The sequence below is a fragment of the Papio anubis genome, chromosome 4, assembly GCF_008728515.1.
Source record: "Papio anubis isolate 15944 chromosome 4, Panubis1.0, whole genome shotgun sequence".
Classification (NCBI taxonomy): Eukaryota; Metazoa; Chordata; class Mammalia; order Primates; family Cercopithecidae; genus Papio; species Papio anubis.
The window spans coordinates 175,160,184-175,178,372 of record NC_044979.1 but is presented as its reverse complement, the minus strand read 5'-3'; the positions used below and the strand labels follow the sequence as shown (position 1 = coordinate 175,178,372).

At 47.6% G+C, this 18,189-nt stretch overlaps 1 protein-coding gene across 2 annotated transcripts in view; it reads right to left on the bottom strand.

Annotated features, from left to right (window-relative positions):
- B3GALT5 (beta-1,3-galactosyltransferase 5) overlaps positions 1–17,782 on the bottom strand; it is a 30,597-nt gene extending 12,815 nt beyond the window's left edge. Inside the window, exons 1-2 of one of the 2 annotated variants that reach the window (XM_021935504.2) lie at positions 14,588–17,782; positions 426–585 (exon numbers count right to left, since the gene is read on the bottom strand). The gene's annotated coding sequence lies outside the window, so the exon portion shown is untranslated. Of the gene's footprint in view, positions 1–425; positions 586–3,141; positions 5,891–14,587 lie in introns of those variants that run through there. The other variant, XM_003895474.5, reaches the window with a different exon arrangement.
- Between the last annotated feature and the right edge of the window lie 407 nt (positions 17,783–18,189).

Sequence of the window (18,189 nt, the reverse complement as noted above, 5' to 3'; positions counted from 1 at the left end):
AAAAGCTCAGAGATTCTGGGCATTGGTCCCGGCTCTGCAGCCCTAAACCTATGGGAGTCACTGATTGCCTGTCTGTAGGGATATGGGACCAGGCCCCTCACTCACTCCCCCCCCAGCTCTGCCGTTCTCTGACTCCATGATGAAGCGCAGCAAAACAAGCTGCGGGTCTGGAAACCACGCTTGCATTCTTCTCTGACCTAATTAAGCAGCATTCCTGCTCCCCAAAAAAAGCAAGTCCAGTGTGCTGATGTGCACAAGTACCTTCAAATTCTGTCTCTGCCAGAAGTATTATTATTTTTTTTTACGTTACTTTTTACAGTCTCTGATCTGATTCTCTCCTCTTCTGCCCACCCGTCTCTGCTATCCTCGGCAAGTTCAGGATCATCCGTGGTAATGTTATAACATTAAGAAAGCGTATAACTCACTTTTTGCTGGGTAAGAGGACCCTCCGGTTTGAAAGCTAAAGCCACAGTGTAAATGCCAGGAGGAAATTTGTTTCAAAGAACTGTCAGTGTAGAGTGCTTCACAATTATCAGGTTCTGGGCTTGGTTTGTTTACCAAAAATGATGATTCTGTCAGGAATCACTAGGAACAAAAAAAAAAAAAAGAGTGTCGTTCAAATCAATCGCGCCTTACCAGCAGGCCTTCACAATTTGCCGTGTCTGTAGTGTCACCTTCCAACCTACTTATGTGACTCTGAGCACGCATTTGAGCCCCCATCCCAGCCTCACTTTTCTCATGGGTATGATCAAGGCAAACAAAGTCCACAACAGTAACAATATGCCAATCCCCTAGAATCCTTCAAGCCTAGAAAGTTAAGAGAGGACCTAGCAGCTTTTCTTTTTCTTTTATTTTTTTATTTATTTATTTTTTTGAGACGGAGTCTCGCTCTGTCGCCCAGGCTGGAGTGCAGGGGCACGATCTCGGCTCACTGCAAGCTCCGCCTCCCGGGTTTACGCCATTCTCCTGCCTCAGCCTCCCGAGTAGCTGGGACTACAGGCGCCCGCCACCTCGCCCGGCTAGTTTTTTGTATTTTTAGTAGAGACGGGGTTTCACCGTGTTAGCTAGGATGGTCTCGATCTCCTGACCTTGTGATCCGCCCGTCTCGGCCTCCCAAAGTGCTGGGATTACAGGCTTGAGCCACCGCGCCCGGCCACCCTAGCAGCTTTTTAAAGAGACACGGTAAACTCATAAATTAGAGTCTCACTTCTCATCCTGATAATTTACCTTATTTACATAACAGAGTCTGTAGGTAATGCTGAGAGAATTTAACACAGATAATAAATCCATTTCTTAACACAATAGCGGCACTTTTAAAATGTCATCCTGGGTGAGAGGACAGAAAGGACAGCAAGAGATGAAAGTGAAAGAGTGAAAAGCGGAGTTCGTTTGGGCTTTTAAATTTTATTTCAGAGACCAGATGTCACTCTGTCTCCCAGGCTGGAGCACAGTAGCACAATCATAGCTCACTACAGCCTTGAACTCCTGGGCTCAAGCAATCCTCCTGCCTCAGCCTCCCAAGTAGCTGTGACCACAGGCGCATGCCACCACACTCTTCTAATTTTGTATTTTTTGTAGACATGGGGTCTCCCTATGTTGCCCAGGCTAGTCTCAAACTCCTGGGCTCACGCAGTCCCCTGCCTCGGCCTCCCAAAGCACTGGGATTACAAGGGCAAGCCACTGTGCCCAGCCAAGAGCTGGTGATTTTGATTTCAAAATTTCACTGTCAAAATTCTGTTCTAAATATATTCACCAAAAGCAACATGAAATAACAATGGAGCTTTCTAGAACCAGCTCGCTCTCCAGAGACTTCTTTACTGGAGGCAAACTACCTGCTCTGCTTGGCACCCCTGGGGAGTTCCTGGTCAGTTCCTGTCCCCAGAAACTTCAGAGAAATCACAGCAGAAGGCAAGGAGGAGACCAGAACTTGTCTGAACTGGTGCTCCAGGTCGCTGCAAAGTTTCTTTCATTTCTTTCTTTCCTTCCTTCTTTCCTTCCTTTCTTTACTTTTCTTTCTCTTTCTTTCTTTCCTTCTCTTTCCTTCTCTTTCTCTCTTTCTGTCTTTCTTTCTTTTCTTTCTTTCTTTCTTTTCTTTCTTTCTCTCTTTCTTTCTTTCTGTCATTATTTATTTGCATGGCTAGGACGTGTAGCTGATCAAGGGGATTGGGGGACTGCTTTCTCCCTGACAATACATTTTACAGAGAAGCATAAAAACCAAGTGCAAGGGAAAGAAGATATTTTTCTACTTTGTTTCCTTGCTTGAATAATTCTGCTCTTTTTCTATGGGTTGCTTTAACAGTAAACCTTAAATTCTCATTCTCTCTGATGTGCCTTTTCTCAGGACCCTTCACAGGGATCTAAATTCCAGGGATGGGCGCTCACCTCATGCAGTGCATTGGCCAAACTGCTTCCCAGGAGGCAGAGCAGGTGCCAAACCCAATTGGCCAAAGCCCCTAGGGTCGCTTGTTTTCATGGGCAACTGAACATTTTTCCTGCCTAAAGTGGAGTTACCAAGAAACCACCACCAGAAGTCACAGCTCGGAATCCTCATACATGAGGCATCTGCATCTTTGGTTGAGTCTGTATTGTGCCTAAAGAGGACCAGGGGGCCAGCCTTCCACTGGAGGAGTCAGGGGTACCTGCAGCACCAGCAGACAGAGCCTGGAAAGGGCAGCCTGTGCCCCCAGATCCTAGCCACCCCAGGCCAGCTGGAAAGCAGAAGCTCTTTGCACAAACTAGCTCTGCCTTACCTGGGACAGAGCCATGAACAGGCACTATCTGTGCTACAGAAGCCCTACCTCCAAACACATCTAGACCCCCAGGCTATGTGGCCTGACCAGCCAGTCAATAATGGAATGGCAGTTTCTCCAGCAGATTCTGCACTCTAGGTGTATTAGTCAGGGTTCTCCAGAGAGATGGAACCAACAGGTTAGTAGATCAATCAAACGATAGGTAGGTAGGTAGGTAGGTAGGTAGGTAGATAGATAGACAGACAGACAGACAGACAGACAGACAGACAGACAGACAGATAGATAGATAGATAGATAGATAGATAGACAGACAGACAGACAGACAGACAGATAGATGAGAAGAAATTTCTTAGGAGAATTGGCTAGCATGATTATGGAGGTTGGGAAATACCGTGAAGGCCGTGCAAGCTGGAGAGCCAGGGATGCCAAAAGTGTGGCTCAGTCCAAGTCCAAGAGCCTCAGAACCAGAGATGCCAATGGTGTAACTATCAGTCCAAGGCCAAAGGCCTGAGAACCCAGAAAGCTGCTTGGTATAAATCCTCGGATCCAAAGGCCAGAGAGCCTGCAGCTCTGATGTCCAAGGGCAGGAGAAGAAGGATGTCCCAGCTCTAGCAAAGAGAGAGGAATTCACATTTCTTCTGCCTTCTTGTTCTAGCTGGGCCCAGTCAATGGATGGCGCCTGCCCACATAGAGGGCAGATCCTCCCCAGTCAGCCCCACTGACTCATAGCCAATCTCCTCTGGAAACACCTTCACAAACACACCCAGAAATAATGCTTTACCAGTTCTCTAGGTATTTATTAATCCAGCCAAGTTGATGCCTAAAAGTAACCATCACACCAGGCTTTGCTCTGTAACTTGTGAGCAATATAGGTGCCAGGAGAGAACCTTGGAACTGAAGGAGATAAATATAGTTCAGAACGTGTAGACCTCCCTTCTCTGCCTCTGCCTGCTGCAGGCTCCTCTGAGTACATCCCATCTGCTGGCTCCTGCCCCCTGCCTAGGTCACCGCCCCACTTCTGGCCATAGTGCCTGAAGGACAAAGGTTATGTCTTACACCCCTCCTGAAACCCCAGAGAGCTGGTTGCTGGGTACATTTTGAATTAAAGTGGAACAAGTAAGTAACACACAAAGCTAGAGCCGTCAGGACAGGGAAAGGCTCTCTAAGGGGAAATCTGGGTAACCGCATCCTACCCGCGCAGGCACGTGCAGCATCCTGGGACTCTCCCCAGGCCAGGTGAGGAGACCTTGCCTTAAGCCTGACCTGAGGCTACAGGGCACAGAGACAAAGGAATCAGAAGTCCACCTCTCTAAGGACTGGAAAACTGAAGGGAGGGTCTGGAAAGTTAAGTTCAAGACGCACCTCCTGGATCTGAAAGGAGAGATCTGGAGTGAAGGGACAATGGCCGAGCCCCACTATGAGACCAGAAAGAGTACGCGAGGACAAAGCACTCAACTCAAGGGGTCTCCAGGGGCTGCGGCCCTCGGTGGAGAGGGAGCTAGTGAGCATCCTGAGCCCTGCGAAGGGCACAGCACCTGCACTGTTCCTTGAAGGGGAGGTGCGATGTAACCAGTGGAACCAAGGGATGGGAATTCCAGACCAAGGAAACCCAGGGAGGGTGCTGGCAGTCCTGAGTGCTAGGGTCCACTGTCAGGACACTCGCTCCAGATCACTGTCTTGTATCCTTGGAGACTCTCACCACTGCACAGGCCTTGGGAGAGCAGAACAGCATCACCAAGAATGCAGAAGGAACAACATCAATGTCCCTGCTGTGTGAACAACCCCACGGTTCTCAAATCCAGTGAATGTCAGCCCGGGAGGCGTGTTTAAAACCCAGGCTGAAAGGTTCCGTCTCACAGAGATTCTGATAAAGCAGGTCTGGCGCCCAGGAATCTATATTTTAACATGTGGTCATTCCACTCTAGGCTGGCCTGGTGAAAAATGCCAGTGGAAACTGCCTGTACAGAGCCGACCAGTAACAGGCACCATGTTATAAACAAGAAGACCCCAGACCACCGTGCCCACCTTAATGTGTCAGTGGATTCGCTGTAGAGACTGAAAATATCCCTTCCCCTGGGGAAGGTGGAAAAGAGCATGACAGGGGTGGACAAGAATGATGCTTCTCCGTCGGAAACTGGGATAGGGTGAACTCCCGCGTCATACATGGCCTGCAGCCTCCCAGCAGCTGACCCCAGACTGACACCAGCCTGGCTGGGCCTTTGGAGGCCTGGGCTTTCTCAGAGGAAAGACATTTTAGGAGGCAAATTTTCCATGAGACTAGTGGAGCTAAGCTGCAGGACGACTCACCCCCACTGTTTTCTTTTTCTTAAAGAGGAATGCCCCCCACCCCAATTGTATAAGCTTCAGACCCCGTAAGACCTAGGCCTACCCCGGCCTCAAGCAGAGAGAATCTCCCAAGTGAGCTGAAGTGAGCAACCAGGGTGACCCTCTAAGTAATTAAGAAGTCACAGGGCGGAGGGAGATTCTCAGAAACTGCCCAGGCCCACACGGTCCTCCCAGCATCCAGCTCCCTGCCCACTGGAGGACGACTGAGCGTCAGTGTTAGAAGCAGAGAGGGGTTTGCAGCTCTTGCAACGTGATGGTGAATGTTATGTGCCAGCTTTTCTGGGTCACTCAGTTGACAGCCTGAACAGAACAAAATGCTGACCCTCTCGTGAGTAAAAGGAAAGTTCTCCTGCCTGACTGCCTGGAGCTCGGCCTTCAGTCTTTTCCTGCCTTCAGACTTGAACTGAAACATCAGCTCTTCCTGGGTCCGGAGCTTGCCAGCTTTTGAACTAGAACTTAGACTACTGGCTCTCCTGGTTCTCAGGCCTTGAAACACAGGCTGGGGCCACACCATTGACTCTCCTGGGTCTCCAACTTGCTGACTGCAGATCTTGGTACTTTCCAGCCTCCATCATTGCATGAGCATTTCCTCATAATAAATTTCTTTCTGTATACAGGCGTACCCAAGAGATATTGTAGTTTCCATTCCAGACTACTGCAATAAAGCAAATATCATAATAGAGCAAATACTTTTATCTCCCAGTGCATATAAAAGTTATGTTCACCTAGAAATACCATTTGACCCAGCCATCCCATTACTGGGTATATACCCAAAGGATTATAAATCATGCTGCTATAAAGACACATGCACATGTATGTTTATTGCGGCACTATTCACAATAGCAAAGACTTGGAACCAACCCAAATGTCCATCAATGACAGACTGGATTAAGAAAATGTGGCACATATACACCATGGAATACTATGCAGCCATAAAAAAGGATGAGTTCATGTCCTTTGTAGGGACATGGATGCAACTGGAAACCATCATTCTCAGCAAACTATCACAAGAACAGAAAACCAAACACCGCATGTTCTCACTCATAGGTGGGAATTGAACAATGAGATCACTTGGACACAGGAAGGGGAACATCACACACCAGGGCCTATTGTGGGGAGGAGGAAGGGGGGAGGGATGGCACTGGGAGTTATACCTGATGTAAATGACGAGTTGATGGGTGCTGACGAGTTGATGAGTGCAGCACACCAACATGGCACATGTATACATATGTAACAAATCTGCATGTTGTGCACATGTACCCTAGAACTTAAAAGTATAATAATAAAAAAAAAGTTATGTTCACAATATACTGGAGTCTATGAAATGTGTAATAGCATTATGCCTAAAAAATAGCATACATATCTTAATTTAAAACACTTTATTGCTAAAAAAATGCTAATGTTCCTCTGATCCTTTAGAGAATCATAATCTTTGTGTTAGTGGAGAGCCTCACCTCAATGTGGATGGCTCCTGACTGATCAGGGTCATGGTTGTTGAAGGCTGGAGTGGTCGTGATAATTTCTTAAAATAAGACAACAATGAAGTTTGCCACATCAATGGACTCTTCCTTTCATGAAAGATTTCTGTGTAGCATGCGATGCCATTTGATAGCATCTTACCCACAGTAGAACTTCTTTTGAAATTAGAATCGATCCTCTCAAATCCTGCTACTGCTTCATCAACTCACTCTACGTAATACTATAAATCCTTTCTTGTCATTTCAACAATGTTCACAGCATCTTCACCAGGAATAGATTCCATGTGAAGAAACCACCTACTTTGCTCATCATAAGAAGCAGCTCCTCATCCACTGAAGTTTTATCATGAAGCCACGCACAGTGGCTCACGCCCGTAACCCAGCACTTTGGGAGGCCAAGGTAGGCAGATCACTTGAGGCCAGCAGTTCAAGACTAGCCTGGCCAACATGGCAAAACCCTGTCTCTACAAAAAATTTACCTGGAGGGTGGCACACACCTGTAATCCCAGCTACTTGGGAAGCAACTGTATTTCTCCTACCTTGCTAGCACGCATGTAAATTAACACACTTTGGAAAGCTGTATATACCTTGGCAGTTTCTGCTGCGGCGAAACGTATGTGCTATGATCTAGCAAATCACTCCTGCACACAGACCCAGCAGCAATTATTGCTTATGTCCACCAAGACACGGTCAAGAATGTTCACAGCAGCATTGCTGATAATTGCCAAAAATTATTGTATCGATCTAGATCCAAACAGGAAAGAAAAACCACATAGTACTTTGACCAGGTAAAGTCAAATACAAAGAATCATTTACTATAATAAGGAAATGGAGTAATGAGAGACTAACAGTAATAAAATCAAGACAGCTCCAAAGAATATACAAACAACCATATATAAGGAATGGCCACTGCCCCTAGGGCTGAGATTGAGCAACTGAGAAAATGCCCCCAATCAGGGCTGAGATCTAGACCCCACTGAAAGGGCACAGCTATGCCCACTGAATGGCAGAGACATTATTGCAGATCCACATTGGAGAAACATGCTTGGAATCCACCTTCTGGAACTTGCCAGAAATCTGCCCTCTAGGTTGCCAGGAAAGCAGTTCACCAGATGCACTCTGCTACAAAACACCTAGTGGGTGTACGTGGAGAAACTGCTGTCTTGCCAAGCAATGCCCCTCCGGGTCCCTCCACTGATAAACTTCAAGAGCCAGATTGCAGAGGGAAACTATTTAGAGGGCCCAGACCCATTTCCAGAGACCAGACAAAAAGGGTGAATTTGGAGCCAAGAGGCAATACATTGATAACACAACTCTAGTCAAGAAATTTCCCTCAACAGCAGAATGGATGAATGAAATGCTACACAGCCATAAAAACTACAAACTATTGACACGTGATGTATTAATCTGACAGACGTTACACTGAGTGAAAAGAGAGACATGAAATGATTCCATTTATACGAAGTTCAAAACCAGGCAAAATTGATCAATGATGAAGGAAGTCAGCAGAATGGTTACCTCTGGTGGTGAATTATTGGTTGCAAGGAACAGAGGAACCTCAGGAGAGACGAATACATTCTATTCTAGATCTGGGTGGTGGTTACATGGGTGGAAGTATACGTAAAAGCTCATTGAGCCATGCAGCTAAGATCTGTGCACTTCACTATATGCACATTGTACCACGTTAATATTTTTAAATAATTTTAATGAAAAGTAAGTCCCTGAAAAAAACACATCTTCTGTAGAATTGCCCAAATTTCTTCGACCACAGATCCAACTATTTGGGGGAGAGCATTTCATGGGCCAGTGTCTCACAAAACAGATCCCAGGAAATAAAGTCTGGAGTTTGCTTTTTTTGTCAGCTCTGAAGTTTTTGCAGCTGCTTTTGCATATCAGTTGGCCAGATATGGAAGGCAGGATCCTTGATCAAATTGTGAGATCTGCTATGATAATTCTTATAATATTTCATTAATTGCCACATCAGGATCTACTCTGTTTTCCATGATAAACCAGCTGAAGAAGCTGCAGAGAAGATACAGGAGGCCCCTTTTGTTAACTGCAGGCAGCCTGCTAGGATGGAAGGAATGAGGAATCAGAAGGCCCTGGTTCACATCTCAAACACAGCGGTGGTGTAGCACGGCCCAGGGCACTTACATGCTCTACACCTGTGTCCCTGTGTCAAACTGGTGATGACACTGCCGCCTCACAGGACGCTTGGGAAGCACTGCATGCCCAGCAGTAACTATTTCCGTCCTAACTTCTAACAAACCTCAACTCAGTTTTGCCTTCAAGGTCTACCTTGCCAGAGGCGTTGTGCCCACCACCCGTCCAGTTGTAAGGCAAGCAGGGTGTACACTTTCCATGGCCTGACCTGAACCCCAGGGAGAGTGGGAAGTGTGGTCCAGAAGGTACTGAGCGCCTCACTCCTGGCTCACCGCTCACATCCCAGGTCACACCTACTGAGAGCCCGCTGGCACCTGCAGGGAGAGCCCAGCCTGGGGGCCACCAGCTGCTACAAGGACAATGACCTTCTCCTGGAGCTCCAGGGGGAGGAACAGAATTGGGCCTCACAGGGTTCACTATGGAAGTAGGCTCGCTCCAGAGCCAGTTAAGGAGCCACAAGCCCCCCCACAAACGTCCTTACATCACAGGTCCTTTCAACACGGTCGGGGGAAGCCTGTGAACTCGCCTGAATAACGTTTTAACCCGCACAATACAAAACATACAGAGCTACAGGGGAGATCGATTACGCTGAAATAAATGAATCAAAATATTTTTTACAGTGAGCCAGAATAATATACACACTTCACACCGCTGCATTTAATAATGATTTCCAGCTCTCGATCTGATAAAAACTACCCTAACTTTGCAGGCAGGACTAGCTCCGCCCGTATTTGGAGACGTCCACTGCTGCTACAGTGTGATGTGAAAACAAGTGATTTCTTTTGGTGACAAAGTCACAAGTTCTACTACTGTAGAGGAGGGCCCCCTCCCAAAAAACTCCCGTGTTAAAGTCCTCGCCACCAATACCTCTGAATGCGACCTTATTTGGAGACAGGCTCTACGCTAAGTTTCAGTGAAGTCATTAGGGGGATCCCTAACCCGTATGACGGGTATTCCTTAAGGGAAATTTGGATACTGACTCACAAATAGAGAAAACACAGCGTGAAGAGGAAGGCAGGGCTGGAGGCATCGTCTCCCAGCCAAGGAACGCCAAAGGCAGCCAGCCACCCCCAGAGCCCGCGGGAGGGCCTGGAGTACATTCTCCCTGACAGCCTCAGAAGAACCAACCTCAGCGACACTTTGGTCTTGGATTTCCAGCCTCCAGATCCCCGAGACAGCAAATGTCTGCGTTTTAAGCCACCCAGTCTGAGGCACTTTGTTACCACAGCAGCACAGAACTAAGACTTTATTCATAAAGGAAGAGCTCAATTTCAGTTAGAGGTTCCTGAAAATAAGGATGTCATGTTTTGGGATGCTCAGGTCTTCTTCCACCAAGGGTGAATAGTGGTGGACAGGCTCACATAGCGGGGACCCCTGCGCTGAGTGACCGTCACACTTCAAAACCACGATGGCACCGATTCAGGGGAAGACGTCAAGGTGGCCTCATTCCCAGTCACTCTAGAAGGTTTTTCTTTTTTCTTTGCAGTTGTTTTATCTGACCTTGTCTTCTGGCTGGACCACGGCTGAGGGGGGGCATTGGCGCTGGGGTGGAAGAAGCGGGACATGGTGAGCTGCTCATTTTTACCTTTTTTTTTTTTTTGTAAAATACACTTTTTAATCTTATTAAAAAATGGTGATCGTAGCTGACAATTTTTATTTTTTTTTCTACTAAGCAAAATAAACTGTCAAGTCTATTTCAGCAGCTCCTCCATCTAAATGATGTTTGAACCATCTCTCCAGCATCCTGTGGCTGCCCCACCAGAGCCACCGGAGAGCGCCCCAGCTCAGCTGGGACCCTTGCTGGTCACCAACAAGCCAGGCGCCGCTGACATCTGCACGCAGGTATGAACAGGGTGCCTGTGGCCTCCCCTTGGTTGAAAGGGAATTTCAAGCGTCCCCACCCGGGGAGGAATGGTTTCTTTCTCAGTCTTTCCCATCTGCTTGTGGCAGCCCAACCAAGAACGGTGGACAAAAGTCTCACTCATCGTCCCCTTTCAAGCTCGCAGACGCTGCTGCTGCTGTGGCCACAGGAAGCTCCGTGAGGTACTGCCCTGGCCACACAGCCTCAGGAGCAGCCTGTGCCCGCCTTTTGCAGCTGACCGGCGAAGGCAGGAGCACACCCTGTTGGAAGGGCTCTCGTGTCACCTGCAGCTGTCACCCACAAATAAGGTCACATTCTGAGGTCGTGCAGGTTAGGACTTTAACACAGGAATTTTTGAGGAGGGGGCCCTGACCCACAGGAGTAGAACTTATGACTTGGCTACCAAGAGAAATCACCTGTATTTATTTTATTTCATTTCTCAGTGGAGGAGCAGAGCCCCACCCCTTCATCCCAGGCCCTTCCACTGCCTCGGGAAGCCTCTTCCGACCACCTCCCCTGGGGCAGGCAGGGGTCCAGGTGCTGGGGGTTCCACAACAAAGACGACAAATCTTTGCAGGGTTCAGGGCTCACAGGATGAGCCAAGCAGTAACTGGGATCTGACACAGTAGGGTGGTGCGTGAGGTCTGGCAGAGACCCCAGTTGGGTGCCTCTGGATCCTCATCCCATCCAAGCCTCCACCTTTACATTTCCATGTCTGTCTCTGCACTGCCCAGTGTTAGCAAGAATCCTGCAAAGTTCCTTTGGCCAGGATCCCCCACCATCGCTATCTGATCAGTTCCTTGTCCCCCACCCTCAGTGTCTGGTCACCCTGGCCTCAGCCTCCAGATTCCCACCATCGCTATCTGATCGGTTCCTTGTCCCCCACCCTTGATGTCTGGTCACCCTGGTCTGCCTCCAACAAGGTGGGTTTAGCCAGAATCCCCCTCGCCCCTGGGGTCTCTTCTAAGTAACTTTCCACCCACTGAGCCTTCCACCCTGCTTCTGGGCTGCACCTCCCCACTTGTCCATGCTGTATTCAGAATTAAGTCCAGCTCTATACTGAGGTCTCTTTCCCCTACTGCAATAGCTCCTGAATAGAAACTGTCTTCACCTTCTACCTCCTGTCCAGCTCTGGCTTTTCTTTAACAGGGCAGGGGAAAGAACAGAGGTCCTGCCTGTGGATATTCAGGGAGACCTGCTCCAGGGAGGCTGGCCAGTAGAGGCAGGGAATCCGGAAGGGCCCCGTGGGTTCCAGAAACAGCATGGTGTACAGAGGGAAAGCTGGGAAAGGAGGCTGGAGACAGGCAGAGTGGCTCAGAGTGGCCAAGAGGAGCAAATGCGCAGTCCGGACTCTGGCCGAGGACATCACGTGGCCCATGGTTCTTCTCAGGGCTTTATGGGCCCATGAGTCTCGAGTCCAACAGGGCCTCTCTGTCCCATTCATCAATACAACACAGAAGCCTCCAATCAAATTAAGTGACTGGGGAGAAAAGCGATAGGGATTTGGACACATGATCACTGGTCTCAGGACTGATGAATTTAGAGCTGGAAGGCATTTTAAGGATTGTCTTTAGTCACCTCGGGCAGCCACCACAAAATACCACACACTGGGTGGCTTAAATATCAGAAATGTCTTGTCTCACAGTACTGGAGACTGGAGTCTAAGATCAGGGTGCCAGCACAGCCGGGTTCTGGCGAGGGCCTCCTCCTGGCTTGCAGATGGTCGGCTTCCTGTTGTGTCCCCACAACGGCAAAGAGACAGCCCTGGTGCCTCTTCCTACAAGGATGCTCATCCCATCATGAGCGCTCTACCTTCCGGACTTCGCTGAACCTACTCAGCTCCCAATGTCCTCATCTCCAATCACCATCCCTTTGGGGGTTAGGCCTTCAACATAGGAATTGTAAGGAGACACAATTCAGTCCACAGCAAAGATCGTCTCCCAGCATTTATTGAGCACCTGTTGTGTATAGTATGGCACTGGTCATGGGGAGTGGCCATGGGGGTCTACTCAGATTTCCCTCAACTGCATAGAGAGCCAAACTTGCCCCCCAGAACACACTACCAGAGGGAAGTGCTGCTCTCTTCCAACCTATCCACTGTGCTTCATGCTAGGAAGCATCACTTAACCCCCTAGCCTCTTATTCTCTCCTAAACATGAAGAAGATGACCTCACCTGGTCTTGGGACTAGGACTCAAGACAGTGAGAAAGAGAAGGTGCATATGCTAGGAGGTCTGGCCCCCATTCAGGCTCTGTCCCCTCCCCTCACTCTACAATCTACCCTCTGCTGAAGCTCTTTCTCTTTTTATTTTTTTTAACTTAAGTACCCCTACTAGGAGCTCCCAATCTCTAAGCAGCCAAAAGCACAGTCAATATTTTTATAACCCGATTCTTTTAAATCTCTGATGCATTCTTTTCTGATTAATAACCCAAATAACACTGAATGATTTTATTTGAACAATTTTGTCCACTGCGTCAAATATGGTGTCTACAGATTCAGGAAGGCCAATCTACAATGGACTTTTTTAAAAGTAAGCTTTTGATTACACAATCAGCTAAGAATCAAAGCACTGAGGTCTTTCTTCTGACCCAAAACTAAACTAAACAAATTAATACCACAGCAAAAGAAGATCACCAGAACATCATTAATAGGGCTGCCAATTATTCTGTGCAACCAACCACGTTAGAAATCTCTGAAAATTTTGTAAAACTTTTTAACTGTCTACATCTAGTGAGATAACAGGAGGATGGTATCTTTAACCGCATATAAAACACCTTGAAAACAAAGACAAGTGCTGTCTCCTGAAGAACATCTTCTCCCAGGTTATTCTGGAAACTTGTTGCCCTAATGGTAAAGCCACAGACTCTAGGCTGCTTAAGTAAGGTCTCCATGAAGAATTTGAGAGTGATAGGAATTCAGCGTGCAAACCACAGGCAAAGGGGTGGGGAAGAAAGAGGAAGATTTTAAACAAGGGGCCGAGCGTGGTGACTCACGCCCATAATCCCAGCGCTTGGGAGGCTGAGGTCAGCGGATCGCTTGAGCTCAGGAGACCAGCCTGGCCAACATGGCGAAACCCTGTCTCTACAAAAAATACAAAAATTACCTGAGCATGGTAGCGCACACCTGTAATCCCAGCCACTCGGGAGACTGAGGCCCGAGAACCAAAAATTTAATTAATTAAATAATTAATTAAAACAAGGGAGTATGATCATTCTAGAAACTGGCCTGCTGGATTTCAATTTATATGAGGCACCCTAAACCAGAGGCAATGGAGGCAATTTCCAGCACTCAGATTTAATTGTGCTACATGAAGTCATCTTAACTCTACATGGTGTGAGATTTTGTTCTTGACAAACAAGTTTGGCAATCCTTAAGATGAGAACCAAAGATTCCTTCAGTTGGCTGGGAAGGTCCTGTTGTTCCAAGTGACTTCCTCTGCCTCTCAGCCATCAGGATATCCTTGTTCCCTTTCAGCTGTGTGGAGCTTTTGTTTTGTTTTGCTTTGCTTTTTTGAGACAGGGTCTCACTCTGTCACCCAGGCCGGAGTGCGGAGGCACCGTCTTGATTCACTGCAACCTCCACCTCCCAGGGTTAAGTGACCCTCCTGCTTCAGCCTCCCAAGTAGCTGGGACAACAGGCATGCACCACCACACCTAGTGAATTTTTGTATTTTTTGTAGAGATGAGGTTTTGCTATGTTACCCAGGCTGGTCTCGAACTTCTGAGTTCAAGGCATCTGCCTATCTCCATCTCCCAAAGTGCTGGAAATAGAGCCATGAGCCACTGCACCCAACCCCCTTTCAGTTCTTGACCCTCCTGCTCTTTCCCAGTTTTGCTTTCTTCTTTCTCTCTCTGCTCAGCTAACTCTTCCTTACCTTTAATCCTCATTTCCTTATCACTACTCACAGCACCCCATATTGTACTGTATCACTTTAATTATTGGGATTGTATTTTATTAATTCCTGATACAAAACTTGGAATACCACTCACCTTTCTCACTAGTCAATAACTCCAGAAGGTCAGCAGGCACCATTTTCTGTATCTTTCATCATTCTGGACAGGATGTGGCATTTAGAAGCCTAGCGGAGAGTTCTGAATGAACAAATGAGAAATGAAGCTGCCCATGTCTCCAAAAGCCAAATGATGCTTCTTTGTGACTTGGATATACTTTCTTACTTGAACACAAATGCATGGTTTCAATGGCCTCTTTTCCAGATGAAACTGTTGTACGAAAAATTTCAGAGTGTTAGGTAATTTTGCTTACATACACTGCAAAAGACTTCAATTATTCCTCAGAAGAAAGAGAATCTGGCTTATTCAATGGAGGAAGAAGTAACATCAAGAGTTTCACCCCTGCTGTTCATACAGAGGAGGCCAGTGGGTGATTACAGCCAAAGGGAGCTCCTCGGGAGTGTTGAGAAGCAGAAGTCCAGGGCACCAGCTTCTGGGCAAAGCTGCAGAGGCAGCCTGCTACCTTTCCACACCAGCAGGAGACCTTTGGTCACATCACACGTTCTCTGTTCTCACTCTTGAAAATGGAATTTTAAAAAGCACGCAGAATCAATAAAAGAGATGTTCTCATAAGCACTTTACTCCAACCGTGCAAGGGGCAAGAATAAATGCATCCAAGATCATCCCGCCCGTGCTGGGAGGCAGAGGGTGGCTGCGGGATCAGCGTCCGAGTCTAAGATTTCACTGAGAACATGTTTTAATGTGGGGACCTTTGCTTAACAGAGTAAAAAACTATTATACTAACCAAGTGATCGACCCCTGGGTCGGGACAGTTTGGCTAATAGGGATGCTGACAGTGAATCATTCTCCCCTTTTGACCACTGCCTGCCCTTGGGGTGTGGGTGTTTCTCAAAGCTTGTCCCAATTGGAACAGGGACAACAGGTCTCTATTCCAAGTCCAGCATGACTCCCCCAGTTTCCCTCTTAGTCAGAAGAGACTCTGGAAGGAGCTAGTCCAGGAGGTGCTGCTGGTCTCCAGCACCTCAATATGTCCAAGCCACCTCACACAGATGTGAAATGGGGAGACACCACGTGGTGGCAGCCACAGAGAGGCTCCACACACACCAAACCACGGCTGGGGCAGTCCCCACTGGTTATCTTCCAGATGTGAGGAAACCAACGCATCCATCATGAACCACTACCTCCTGCTGGGAAAATTCTGATAAGGAAGAACTTAAGAAAAAGAAGCCATCTCTGGCTGAATCCATCAGGATAGGAGAATTTCCCGCTTCCCTCCAAAGGAAAAGAAAAGCTTGCATATGCAGGGCGAGACCTGAGGGTGATTCCCAGAAAAGGAGAAAAGAAAACAAAAGCATCAGTTGAGAAAGTTGTCTCTGTTCCTGGACCAAACTGCATAGTAGGAAGAGAGCAACTGTGCCTTTATATTCCTGCTGCCTGTGGTTATCAAAAACGACTCCAGGAACGGTCAGGAAAGTGTGATTTTGGACACAATAGAGTTGTCAGCAGCACGGTGAGTAGACACAGGCCAGCAGAGAAATACGTGGTGTCTTCCAGCCATGACTTAGGGAGCACGTTGCTAACCAGGCCATGCCTGACGCCTCTATTCCCTGTGGCTCACGCTCTTGACTATGACTGCATCATAATTTGGGCCAATCATCTGACAACACAACCCACTCCTGGCAGTATAAGAAGAGTGAGAAGATAGGGGGGTGAGCCAGTCAACACACATTCGTCCCCCCAAGACAGTCAGTGCAGCATGATGGGGAGGTAGAAGCCTGTGACCCTGAGGAAGCCAGGGCTGGGGTCTTCCAGTCACTCCTGCATAATCTTAGCAAATCATTTTTTCTCTCCCAACCCAAGCTCTCATTTTTAAAAGGTCACAATGCCCAATCTGAAGGTCGCTGTGAGAATTAAACGGAAGCGTCCACGGCACACGGTAGGAGTTTAATAAATGCTAGCTCCCTTTCCCCCCTTGTGCATCACAAGAACACAAGACATTCCTTCACCCCCTCCAGGAATATACGCCATCGTTTCAAATGTCAGACAGTGGTTCCGTAAGCCGCTGAAGCTGTACCTTCTCTATGCTTCCCATCACTGTGAACTTTGCACTTTTTGCAATGGAACTGTGAGAGGAAAATAAATCTTGGGACCCCAGACTCACTAAGCCAAAGGGAAGAGTCAAGCTGGCAGCTGGCTCACGCAAGCCTGCCTCCCATTTGGGTTCCTAAATAAGATGGCAACAAAGATGAAAAGCTGCATACCTCCCTCATATTTTGCCCACAAGGAAACTCCTGTGAGCCCCAAGCTCTTTACCTTACAGCATTTCTATTAAAGTTCAACATGGTAATGTAAATTAATAGCTTATCTTCACAGGTGCGGGGGACATAGGACGGAACTCAGAGTCGTCTCTTTGCCTGCCTGAAACAAATGCATATCTGATTGTTTCCTCTGCCCTGCTGTCTACATTACCTAATGTAAAAATGCAGATCCACCAAGCCAGACAAAGGCATGAATGACTATTTACCCACCTCTCACATGAAAACTGCCTATTTCTTAATATCCTGCCCTTTCCCCTGTAAATACTGAAGACCTCAAAATCATCTTAGGAGAAAGGCATAGACCTGTCTCCCGGGCGCCCATTCTTAACTTTCGCAAATAAATGTCCTGAAATGATTGAGACTTGCCTTGGTCATTTTCCTTGATTGACAGAACTGTCAGTGTCAGTCACTTCCACAAGAATGCATGATTTTTCTACAAAATAAGCCACAGAGAGGAGCAGGGAAAACTCATACTCCCCTGCATACCAGCCTCGAGGAGCTGCGGGAAGGCCAGGGGAGCAGGCATGATCTCCTCTTGCCAAACGCCAAAGCACCTTTCCCTCATCAAGGAGCATCTCTACCCCATCTTTAAGCACACATAATAAAAAGCTTTAAAAATTTCAGCTGTCTCCTAGCAATCTGTGGCACGCTTCAAAACTTGGGAAGGAAGATGCTGACAGAGCAGAGAATGTGGGTACACTTCTTTTCAAACAATAACCCACAAATGAAAGAGGAAACTCAAATTCAACCAGAAGAAAAGCTCAATTGTTCTCCCATCCGCCTGTCACCTACATAAAACAGCTGCGAAAGCAGAGGCAGGCAAGGCAGCTGTTGCTGCCAGGAGTGTTAATGCTAAGGCTTTTCACGCAGGCTTTTCTTTTCTTTCTTTCTTTTTTTTTTTTTTTTTTTTTTTTTTTTGAGATAGAGTCTCATTCTGTCAACCAGGCTGGAGTGCAGTGGTGCAATCTCGGCTCACTGAGCCTCCACCTCCCGAGTCCAAGCGATTCTCCTGCCTCCCAAGTAGCTGGGATTACAGGCGTGCACCATCATGCCCAGTTAATTTTTGTATTTTTAGTAGAGATGGGGGTTTCGTCATGTTGGCCAGGCTGGTCTCAAATTCCTGACTGCAGGTGATCTGCCTGCCTCAGCCTCGCAAAGTGCTGGGATTATAGGCATGAACCACTGTGCCTGGCCCAGGCTTTTATTTTCATCAACATGAAACTGCATTGACAGGCTTTGTCAATCCTGCGACGCTGCCCACCTCCATCAGCGTTTCCACAAGGCCCTCACCAATGGCCCCAT